The sequence below is a fragment of the Penaeus monodon genome, chromosome 6 (assembly GCF_015228065.2).
Source record: "Penaeus monodon isolate SGIC_2016 chromosome 6, NSTDA_Pmon_1, whole genome shotgun sequence".
NCBI lineage: Eukaryota > Metazoa > Arthropoda > Malacostraca > Decapoda > Penaeidae > Penaeus > Penaeus monodon.
The window spans coordinates 56,935,807-56,947,901 of NC_051391.1; the positions used below are offsets into that span (position 1 = coordinate 56,935,807).

A 12,095-nucleotide genomic window follows, 5' to 3' on the forward strand; every position below is an offset into this window, starting at 1 on the left:
TGTTACCTCACTGATATAAGGACTGTCGCGTGCAGATCTCGGATAGGGCTTTCTCGGCAGTCCCAGAGGATTGACTAACATTTTGTGACAAAAGAATTTGGAGAAAAAAAAAGAGGCAAGCCAGGAATTGCGCGGTACTCTTCTCGTCCTTTGTTTGGGTAGAAGCGGCAGCGTCGCGCGGGAGAAGCGGCAACGCGCGTGGGGTTTGTTATGGTGTGACGTCACAAGGTCGGGGGGTCCGCCAGCCGGTGGGGGAGGGGGAGGGGAGCCGGGAGGCGGAGGCGGAGGGGAGCGGGGAGGCGGAGGCGGAGGGGGAGGGGGAGGCGGAGGGGAAGGGTACGCGCCTACTGTGATGGGAAGGAACTTGGTTTCTCTAAAGGCATTCGTAGATGGAGGGAGGCCACACGGCGTCACTCGGATCAGATTTGGCGTCTTGAGCGTCCGAGAGAGATGGCTTGCACTCTGCTCTGGTTTGGTCGTGCGCGCGAGGCCGGCGATTGCGGTGTCGGTCGGCCAAGCCTTCCCCGAGGATATGGCGATAGAAAACGGAGCTAATCACCGCCGATCAAAACCGCAAATGACACGTAGATTCATTAATGGATATTTGATCACCAAACCCTTTCCTCCCCTTCGTCATTATTGGTCTGATCAAGGCCGCGGAGTGACTGGCTGCGAACAAAAGCTGGCCTTGTTGGGCGAACTGTGTCTAGTGATCATGTTAAATGTCGTGGCAGGCTTTGTCACTCGGCTCGCCCGGACGCAGGGCAGAGAAATGATCATTCGTCGGCTGGAAGCATTTCACCAACACTCCAGTCAGCGCAACTGCGTCGTATGTGGCTGTGCTCACCCCCCCACCCATCCTCGATCCCCAAACCTCTCTACCTCTTCTCTCTGATGCTCTCTTTACCTGCCTTTCTCTTGTATTCTCTTCTGTCCTCTCATCTCCTTTTCTCTTCTCAGGTCCATTCTCTTTTTCTTTTTCTCTCCTCTTCTCGCCTCTCCTCTCCTCTCGTCTCCCCTCCTCTCTCCTGACTCTTCTCTCTCCTCTGTCTCCTCTCCGTTTTGTTTCATTTCATTTCTCTTGTCTTCATCTCCCTGGTCTCGTTTGTTATATTTTATAAAATCTCTCTCTCTCTCTCTCTCTCTCTCTCTCTCTCTCTCTCTCTCTCTCTCTCTCTCTCTCTCTCTCATTCTCTCCATTCTCGCATTCTCTCTCGCATTCTCTCTCGCATTCTCTCTCATTCTCTCTCTCATTCTCTCTCTCATTCTCTCTCTCTCTCTCTCTCTCTCTCTCTCTCTCTCTCTCTCTCTCTGCTCTCTCGCTCTCTCTGTCCCCGTGCCTGCAGTGTATATAATGTTACTCGTTCCCCTCTGCGTACCCAACTCTCGCTCCCTCTCGCTGGGGTACAGACGGTGCAAGGGCGCTGATCGATGAACATTTTTCGTCCCCTGAACCTGTCGACGCCTGAACTACCGGGTGGAAGTGGGTGGATGCGGTGGAGGAAAGAGGGTGGATGGTGGAGAATGGAAGGTGGAGTAGAGGTGGCGATTTGGGTGTTTGGTTGGATCCGTTAAGGGGTGGAAAGGGTGTTGGGTGTTGTGAGAAGAGCCTCGGAAGATTGATGGGGACTCGAAGGAAATGGCGGGGAAGGATCCATGGGGGATTAAACACACACACAGAGAGAGAGAGAGAGAGAGAGAGAGAGAGAGAGAGAGAGAGAGAGAGAGAGAGAGAGAGAGAGAGAGAGAGAGAGAGAGAATGATGCATTATTCATTTAGTTTCTATCCATCGTCTTCTCCTCCTCGTTCTTTTTGTCCTCCTCCTCCCCCTCCTCCTCCTTCTTCTTCTTCTTCTTCTTCTTCTTCTTCTTCTTCTCCTCCTTCTTCTTCTTTCTTCTTCTTCTTCTCCTCCTCCTCCTCCTCCTCCTCCTCCTCCTCCTCCTCCTCCTCCTCCTCCTCCTCCTCCTCCTCCTCCTCTCTTCCTCCTCCTCCTCCTCCCGGAGGCTCTTTCCAACATAGCGTACCCAGCCTCTCTCGCTCGATGACATACTGTGCGGGGGGGGGGGGTGCAGTTACACAATCCACCTCTTTTTAATCCTTTCACTTCTTTGCAAACCTTACTATCTCCCCAATATTATATAGAGTTGTCTAAAATGAGCGAATCTCCCGAATGTCATGTAGAGGGATCCAAAAGGAACGAATGCAGGGTCTGGAATGAAGACAATTCAGACGATTAACAATCATGAAAGTTGGCAATCAGCGTCGTCCTCGTTGTGGTTGAAACTAATGTTCTCGAGAGTAATGCTTGTGTGGCTTCGCGCGACGACTCATTAAGGTGTTGTCTGCGCGAGTAACCAGACGCGAGCAGACCAGGAGGAGAGGCGGAAGGGCTACGTGGCCAGGGGAGCGTATCGGGTGGGTGTTGATCTCTCTGTCTGTCTGTATGTCTCTGTCTCTGTTTCTTCTCTGTCTGTCTGTGTGTGTCTCTCTCTCTGTTTCTGTCTCTGTCTCTCATCTCCTCTCTCTCGCTCATCTCTCTCTCTCTCTCTCTCTCTCATCTCTCTCTCTTTCTCTCTTTCTCTCTTTCTCTCTTTCTCTTTCTCTCTTTCTCTCTTTCTCTCTCTCTCTCTCTCATATATATATATATATATATATATATATATATATATATATATATATATATATATATATATATATATATATATATCACCCTTCACTTCCTCGTAGCCCATTAATCTCTATCTATCTATCTATCTATCTATCTATCTATCTATCTATCTATCTATCTATCTATCTACCTGCACCTGTCTGGGCCCCCTCTTGCCTCCTCTTGCTCTCCGCGACCTGTCGATCTCCATCCTAAGCGGCACGGACGCGTCAGGCACGCGCTGGTGCGCATGCGTGCATTCTCCCGCGATTTCTCCGGGATGGAAGGAGACAGTTAACGGCGAGAGTAATCGTTTCCATTGGCGAGGAAATCGAATGCGGGATTTAGGGTATCGGAGCGTGGAGGGAAGGAAGGGAAGGGAAAGGGGGAGGGAAGGAAGGGAAGGGAAGGGAAGGGAAGGGAGGGAAGGGAGGGAGGAAAGGAAGGGAGGAAAAGAGGGGGTGGGGATGCGAGACGAAGAGAGGAAGAAGCAGGGACAGAAAGGAAAGAGAATGGGGAAGGGGAAGAATGAGCAAGAAAGGCGATAAGGAGAAAGGAGAAATCTTGGGCAAAATACAGAAGATGAAAGAGAGAAAGGGAAATCCTGGCGGGACAAACAGCCTGAGGCGGCCTGGGGGCTTCACCCTCTCCCCCCTCTCCCTCCTCCTCCTTTCCTCCCTCTCCCTTCTCCTCCTCCTCCTCCTCCTCCTCCTCCTCCTCCTCCTCCTCCTCCTCCTCCTCCTCCTCCTCCTCCTCCTCCTCCTCCTCCTCCTCCTCCCCCCCTCCTCCCCATCCCCCCTCCCTCCCTCCTTCCCCTCCGTCCGCGTCGCCCACAGCCTCCGAGCGCCTTGAGATCCTGCCTCGCGCTCCGTGTGAGAGCCTGGATCGAATCCTCCGATAATGACGCTTGCCGCGAAGGAAGTTGCGGCTGCGGTTCAAGGGAAGCTCGGGCCGCGTGCTCTCCGCTCCTTCGCTTTAATCTCGGGTCTTCGCTTCTCGTCTTTGTGGAGGCGAGGGAAACGGCCTGTTTGTTTGCACGACGTTTTGCCGAAGGAGGAAGGCTGATCGAGGCAGGGCTGTCTTTCGGGGGCGCTCGGAGGGGTCCTTCGTGGCGTCTCTCCCTCTCTCTCTCCCTCCCTCTCTCTCTCCCTCTCTCTCTCTCTCCCTCTCTCTCTCTCTCTCTCTCTTCTCTCTCTCTCTCCTCTTCTCTCTCTCTCTCTCTTCTCCTCTCATCTCTCTCTCTCTCTCCTCTCTCTCTCTCTCTCTCTCTCTCTCTTCTCCTCTCTCTCTCTCTCTCTCTCTCTCTCTCTCTCTCTCTCTCTCTCGGTTGTTTGCGCTTTTCGTCGGGGGCGCCTCGGGCGCAGGCTCTTCGCTGTCGGCTCTGCTCTCGCTTTCTGTGTTTTTTTTCTTCATCTCGTCTTTTACTCGCTTTTACATCTCTCCTTCACCATCCGCCGCCCGCCCCCACCCCCCACTCCTCCACCTCCATCCTCCTCCTCCTCCTCCTCCTCCCCTCCACTCCCTCCTCCTCCTCCTCCTCCTCCTCCTCCTCCTCCTCCTCCTCCTCCTCCTCCTCCTCCTCCTCCATCACCACCACCCCCACCGCTATCGCTGCGCAGGGAGCGCTTTCCCTCCACGCGAGGAGTCGCTGCTTCAGCCTCGTCTCCCGCGCCGCTCGGAGGCAGGAGGAAGAGCGCTAATCTCACGAATCTTTTTGTATGTAAATCCCTCCTGCGTAGGCGTGTCGCGGCCTCCATTTTAGTAGGCCAGCTGGGAGGGCGAGAAGGGAGGAAGGTGGGAAGGGAGGAAGCGAGGAAGGTGGGAAGGGAGGAAGGGAGGGCAAAGAGGAAAAGGGTTGAGAGGAGAGACACTCGGAAATTTTATCTCCATAAAACGGCGCCGCGGGTTTGTTTGTGCGTCGGCGGTCACAGGTACGAGGCCAGGTCAGGAGATTCGGGTTGGGGGCGGGTGGAAGGAGGGTGAAGGGGTAGAGGGGGGGGAGTGCTTGACCCGACGAGCGCATCCCCTCCCCACCCCTCCCGTCCCCTCCTCCCCTCCATCCAACACGCCACCGCCGCCTCCGCTGGCCTACAGATGCTATGAAACTCTAGACTCCTGAAGACGAGGAGAAAGTGCAAGCGTGTGGCGGGACTTCCTGACGAGGAGGCCGCTCGTGCCGCAGGAGTCAGGGAGAGGGAAGAAGGGCCAGCTCAGGGCTCCAGGGCCGCGGGGTGGGAGGGCAGGCGAGGCGTTGGGAACGAGGGTTATCACGCATAGATAACACAGTTACATCGGGGAAAATTCGGTTGGGAATCCCAAGGAAAAGGAAATGAAAAAGATAAAGGAAAAGGAAACGGAAAAAGAAAAGAAGAAGAAGAAGAAGGAGGAGGAGAAGGAAAAGGAGAGGGAGAGGGACGGAATTGAAATAGCCAAGACTCTCTGAACATCCGAAACGCTTCTTATTTTTGACGAAGCAGCTTCGACTCGAAACAACACGGATTTTGTGTTTACTTGCCGACTGCGGTGGCGTCTCGTTTCAAAGAGGGTACCTGTTGGCAGCGGGAAGGCGGCGGGGAGAGGGTGGGAGGGGAAAGGGGGGAGAGGGAGAAGGAAAGCGAAAAGGAGAGGGTAATAGTAGAAGGAAAGGGGGAAGGAGAAAGAGGAGAGAGAGGGGGGGGGGATGAGAGGGAGCGGGGAAGGAAGACGGAGCTGGAGATAGAGATGGAGGGGGAGCGGGGGGGGGGGCGTTGAGGAGGGCGAGCGAGACGAGGTCATCCAGTGGTCAGTTTCTCTCCTCGCGGCGAGTGGTGGACGGCTTAATGGAGGCGGAGGCGTATCGAAAATAATGAAATGGGATAAAAATGGAAATGGTGAAGCGAAAGGGGAAGAGGGGGAAGGGGGAGGGATGGAGGGAGGGGAGGGGGGAAGGGGGAAGACTACCGCTCTCGCCACAAACTTAGTGCTTTGCGAACGACACACTGGAAAATATGATTCCACCCCGCACCCCCCATAGATATAGAAGGCGCGGGCGGGGGAGGGGAACAGGGTCAGACAGACAGACATACACACTATTTTAACGTCCGTCTCCCCCCCCCCCCCCAAACCTCTTTAAAGAGACAAAACATCCGAAGGAACATCAGAAAACCGCAAAACCATATCTAATTAAGCCGAAGCGAAGCCCTGGACGCGAGCGGGGAGAAGCGGGGAGAAGCGGGGCCGGCGGGGGAGATGTGTTGTCGTTCAGGTAATTAGCTCGTGATAACCAGCCTGGGCTCTGGGGGAGGGGGGGAGGGGAGTGGAGAGTGAGGGGGAGAGGAGGGGAGTGGAGGGAGAGGGGGAGGGGGATGGGGAGGGGCACCAGGGCCTAAGACTTGTGCTTAGCGTAGGACTATACCACACTTCTCTTCTGCTTCTCGTGTTTCTTTCCTTCTCTCTCTCTCTCTCTCTCTCTCTCTCTCTCTCTCTCTCTCTCTCTCTCTCTCTCTCTCTCTCTCTCTCTCTCTCTCTCTCTCTCTGTCTATATATTTATTTATTTATTTATTTATTTATTTATGTTATTTATTTTATTCATTCATTCATACGCACACATAAACACCTCTAAACGCACACCTACACACCTATCAGTCTATCTCCCCCATTCTCTTGCCGGCCCCTTCCCTTTCTCTCTTCAATATCCCCTCCTCCTTACCTGAGAGACTGTAGCCTGTGCCTTTTATCTGCGTGTAAATCTTATTGTTTACAGGGGAGATACCTCATTCCTAGCCTACCTACCGTCCCTGTCTGAGACACTGTTTCGTCTCTGAATATCTTAATCACAAGAAACAAACGGGCGTGGTGTTTTTTTTTTTTTAAGTTTTTATGTGTTTCATTTTTTTTCCAGTTGTTGGAGTTAATATATTATTGTTAAGGAGGTTATTTTCACCGTAATGTGATACTTGGTGTTTGCCTGCTAAGAAGAATGTTTATGGTCGTTATTATGAATGTGTTGTATGTTGCTTGTTCGATTTTTTTGGGTTAGTTACTTTTTATTCTCTTTATTTTATTTTATTTTTATTTAAATAATATACTTTTTTTATTAGTTATGGACATACCTTTTGAGGACGGTATTGTAATATGATACTAGTTCTTTGTATAGTAAACAGAAGAACGCTTTCGGCTGTTATTATGCCTGTGAACGCAAAATGAGATTGACAGGACAGGACAAGGGAAATTAATTTTCGAAAGCAGGGTAGACGCTAGTGGGCGGTCGGATAGGCAGCGCGGTGTCATGGGCTGTGAGTAAGCTAGCGATAAAATGTGAATGTCGAGCGCTGTCATGGGCGAGGGTCCGGGCTAATGGACTGTAGTGTGAAATGGTTATCGGTGCGTTTCGTTGTTTTCCTTGAAAGTGCATTGATACTCGGATTCTGTGGAATAGAAATCGCGGAGTGAGGAGAGAGGAGAGGAGAGTAGAATAGAATAGAATAGAATAGAATAGAATAGAATAGAATAGAATAGAATAGAATAGAATGAGCTGAAAAGAAACGAAGAATGCACAGGAATTCTGTGTATTTATTCCTGGGAAATGCTTATGATTCCGTAGAAAGCGGATACAGCATGAGGGCGTTTTGGCCAGGGTGGCCGAGAGGCTCGGGACGCGGGATGCCGTCCTCGTAATGAACTCGACCGGAGAGCTCTCAGCCCTGGAGAGGAACGTCGCCATTGCGGTCGTCTGCCTCCTCGTTTAAGGTTAAGGTTTCTCGCGCGCGGTCGCCTCGGTCACTCCCGCAGCCCCCTCGATTCCGTTTTGATTTAGGCTTATTATGCCGTTGTTACGTATCATTACATGATTATAGCGGCCCTGATAAATTCGGTTTGGGAATGGAAGAGGGACGGGGAGGCGTGGCGGAGGTTAGAGGTGTGGGCTATTTATAAGTGGAACCGAAGTGAGCTGCTTGTCCATGGCGGTTGGATGTTGCCAGGCTCTGTGGGTGACTTGGCGACGCGCTGGGAGCCTCGTACTTTCCTAATCTTCACGTTTTTCTTCACGCTAAATCGTGTTTTATTTACACATTTTCGAAAGAATAGACTGTCTGTACTTATAGAGGTGGAGAGAGTGAGGTAATGTCGAGCGAAGGCGGGCGGGGCGGGCGTCTGTGGGCCGCCGGTTCATGGCTATGGCGGAGGGACATGCAACCGACGCCGAGGGTGCTGCGGGCGGGAAAGGGCGTGGAGGGGGGGGAAGAGGGGAGAAGGACAGGAACTTTCAGAGAGGGAGGAAGGGAGAGAGAGGAGAGGAGAGTAGAGAAAGAGAAAGAGAGAAGGCGGGGGCAAGATCGAGAGAAGGGGTATAGACGCAACCGTAGCGGAGCCGGCAAAAACCGGAAGAACGGGTTTTCATACAGACGGGCCCGAGACGTCCATGCATTCCCTAGCCTTCAGGAGAGCGTCGGATGAGGCCAAGGAACACGAGCCTCGGAATTAGGGGCTCGTAGGCCTAGCCGATAGGCCTCGGAACGAGGGCAAAAAATGTCCTGCTTCTCGGTGCAATTAGAAGGCGGAGAGAGATAAGAAAAGGGAGGAAAAAGGAATCGGGGTCATCCGGGGATTTATTCCTGTTCCGGGAAGGGAATTTTCCCGATAAATGGGGGAAAAAGAGCGGGATAGGGGGGAGGGAGAAGAAGAGAAAGAAAGAGGAAGAGGAAATGAAGTTATGAGACGGAGGTTTAATGACAAGGGGATAGCATAGAGATAGAAAATATACATATACAGATCCACGGGGCGCACTTTAAGAAGTTAAATAACGAAACGAAATGATCAGATAAGCGGAAAAAGTTTGGTGGAACGCGGGGGGGGGGGACCAGTCGGCCTCCTCGCACCAGCCTGTCACCGGTTTGGCTTATATTTCTACAGGTGGCATTTTGCTTGTTGCCAGGCAGGTGACGCTCTGCGAGGGGAGGTTCGAAGGGGGTGGAGGTCGTCTCGGAGGTCAGGTCAGGTCCAGGAGAGCGCCGAAGGGGCTCTTCCGAGTGTCGATTCCCTCCCCTGCCGGCGGAGCTGCAGACGGCGGTGACGGGATGGGGGTGGGAGGGGATGGGGATGAGATGGGAGGGGAGAGAGAAAGGGGAAGGGGAGAGGAGAGGGGAAGGGGGTGATATCGGGCGGGAGAAGGAGGGGGGAGGGAAGGGGAGTGCGAGGGAGAAGGTGGGGCAAGGGGGGAGGGAGAGAGAAAGGGAGAGGGGAAAGCGCCACCTCACCTCACGGATGGCTCCTTCGGGGTACTAGACGTCTTGAGCGGGATTATTACTTTCCCTGGAGAAGGGAGCTCGGCTGCGGAAGTTGTTTTTCGACGCACTGAAATTCCCGTCTCTCCTCCTTTTCTCTTAGACCGCTGGCAGGCGAGGAGGATCTGCACTACGGTGGCGGACGGGGATTAATTGCTCTCTCTCTCTCTCTCCTCTTCTCTCTCTCTCTCTCTCTCTCCATCTCGTCCTCTCTTCTCATCTAGTACCTCCTAGCTCTCCCCCTCACACTCTCATCTCTCTCTCACATCTGTCTCTTCTCTCCCTCTCCTCATCTCTCTCTCCTCTCTCTCCCCCCCTCTCCCCTCTCTCCTCCCTCTTCCTCTCCCTCTCCTCCTCCCCTCTCTCTCCCTCTCTCCCTCCCACCTCCCTCCTCCCTCTCCCTCTCCCTCTCCCTCTCCCTCTCCCTCTCTCTCTTTCCTTTCCTTTCCTTTCCTTTCCTTTCTTTTCCTTTCCTTACCTCAACTACTTTCCACTCTCTCCTCTCCTCTCTCTATTTTCCTCTCTCCTTTCTCTCTCTCTTATCATATTCTCCTGTCTCTCTCGCATTTCTCCCTCGCTTCCTCTTTTCCTCACTTTTCTCTACTCTGCTCTACTCTACAATACTTCTCTCTTCTTTCTCGACTCGTATTTTCCCATCCCCCTTCGCTCCTTAATTTATTCCATCTTCCTCCATCTCCACCTACTTTCCCTCTCCCTCGTTGCCTCCTGCCCTCCTCTCTAATCAGATCATGGCATTTTTCATTCTTTTTGCGTCAGTCAGTACTTTTATGGGCGACCCATGTCCACATTTCCCCGGCGGAATGAAAGTGCGCGGCGCCTCTCGATCCCCGCGCTCAGTATGTCAGTATGGAGAAGGGCGATGATTCATTGTTTATTTCGAGAGGGCAAGTCGCGCCGTGTTGTTCTCGGCGAGGCGGTGTAGCACAGATCCAAGGCGAGATAGACGGAGTTCGGAGGCAGGGAGGGGGCCGGGGATTGGCAGATGGAGAGGTGAAGGCGAGGGACACGGGAGCAGGAAAGCTGTTTCGTCCGCGGAGAGGCAGGGACCCCCGCAAGAGCAAGATTAGCAGGAGCACACTCACTCCCGCAGGAGAGAGCGAGGGCCCTCCGTCGCAGCAGCCTCGGCGCTGGACACTGTGCGGGAAGCTCGTGCGCCAGCTGAGTGACGTCACAGTGCCGTGGCTTGGGCGGGGTTACTGGGGACGCGCCGTATATAGGCCACCTGGTTAATAAGAACAAGCCAGCTGTTTCTCGCCGTTCTAGGTCGTTTTATTGGCTCTTCGCGCACATTATTCACTTTACAGTTATACAGCGTTATGGATTATCTGCCTGAGATAGATATGACTGTGGCGGAGCTTGATTTTCCGGACGATTTTGGTCGAGTTGCCAAGCCCAGCAGGTCGTGTTGAGGCCGTGTTTTTGTTTTTCTTCTTTTCCTGCTCTCCCCATTAATGAAGCATGGCGGAGCAAAGGCGGAGGCCACCCGTTCGGAGGCTGGTTTCGTGGGCGTGCGGCAGGAGATGATGCCAAGCGGCATGTGGCAGCCATGACATATATTTTCGTAATGGCTCGTAGGCCTAGTGCCGCTGCGGAGGGTTGTACGGCGTCGTTCACTCTCCCTCTCCCTCCCTCCCTCTCTCCCTCCCTCTCTCCCGCCCCCGGGAATCCTCGCTGGAGTCCAAGCAGCTGGCACTCTGAAACCACCGAGAAAGGGAGTGAGTGAGGCCGTGAGTGAGTCGGTGCTGTGGAGGAACAGAGAGATGGGATAGCGAGGGCTCGTGGTAAGGGAAAATAATGAATGTTTTAATCGCCATCTGGTGCAGGTATGAAAAGGGAGGCTAGCGTGAAGGAGACGGAGCTGTTAGAGGGAGTGGAAGCGAATGAAGGAGGAGGGAAGTGAAGACAAGAGAGGGGAGGGAGTGACAGGAGGAGGTGGCACTAGAGTTTGACTATTACCCGTATTAAAGAGGAGGACGGGAGGGGGAAGGGAGGCCGTGGGAGAGGACAGGAGAGGCGAGGAAGTGAGAGCGAGAAAGGAAGCTAAAGAATGTGTGGATATGTACTCTGGGAGAGAAAGGGAGAGAGAGAGAGTGAAAGGGAGAGAGAGTGAAAGGGAGAGAGAGAGAGTGAAAGGGAGAGAGAGAGAGAGAGAAAGGGAGAGAGAGAGAGAGAAGGGAGAGAGAGAGAGAAAGGGAGAGAGAGAGAAAGGGAGAGAGAGAGAGAAAGGAGAGAGAGAGAGAAAGGGAGAGAGAGAGAGAAAGGGAGAGAGAGAGAGAAAGGCTTAGAGAGAAAGAGAAGAAGCAGAAGAGGAGAGAGAGAAAGAGAAAGAGGGGGGGGAAGAGCGAGGGGGCGAGGGCGAGGGCGAGGGCGAGGGGAGAGGTGGGGCGCGAGTGTTATGTAGGACACGATGGCGAAGGCGAGGCCGGAGAAAAGGTACTCTGTGAGGCAGGAAGCTGGACGGAACTGGCTCTTTCTCTCTTGGCGTCGAGGGATCAGTCGCGGATTTTCTTCAAGATTTGAAGAAGAGTTTTTTTTTTTTTAATCTTCATTGGACTTGGAGAGAAAATGAGACCATCCAAAGATCCGGCGATATGTTCCGCACTAAAGGTGTTGACCCAAACTCTTTGGGTTTCAGTTGGTATCACTGCGGGCTTCCCTCTTTCGTCACAATCGTAGATCCCGTTCTGTAGAACCGCTTAATTGACTACATTTCCTTCCCCGCCTCTCGGTCTAGATTCTTCTTCTTCTTCTTCTTCTTCTTCTTCTTCTCCTTCTTCTTCTTCTTCTTCTCTTTCTTCCTTTTCTTCTTTTTCTTCTATTTTTTTCTTTTTCTTCTCTTTTTTTCATATTTTTCTCTTTCTTTTTCTTCTTCCTCCCCCCCCCTCTCTCTCTCTCTCTCTCTCTCTCTCTCTCTCTCTCTCTCTCTCTCTCTCTCTCTCTCTCTCTCTCTCTCTCTCTCTCTCTCTCTCTCTCTCTCTCGTATATATGTGTATAATGTAAATAGCAAAATGAATGCTCAAATGCAACGGTTGCGCTGCAGTTAATGCAATTAATTTTGTAGGTTGAGGATCTTTTGGGCTTGACTCCTGTGTTGTTGTTGGTCTGTAGTTATTTCGGCTTTTTATTTACATTCCCTCTTTGAAGACCCCCTCCTAACCCCCCCC

At 52.6% G+C, this 12,095-nt stretch overlaps 1 protein-coding gene across 1 annotated transcript in view; it reads left to right on the forward strand.

Annotated features, from left to right (window-relative positions):
- The first annotated feature begins 5,187 nt into the window (after window positions 1–5,187).
- LOC119574095 (26S proteasome non-ATPase regulatory subunit 2-like) overlaps window positions 5,188–12,095 on the forward strand; it is a 17,247-nt gene continuing 10,339 nt past the window's right edge. The window contains 1 exon segment of the mRNA XM_037921171.1: window positions 5,188–5,192. The gene's annotated coding sequence lies outside the window, so the exon portion shown is untranslated.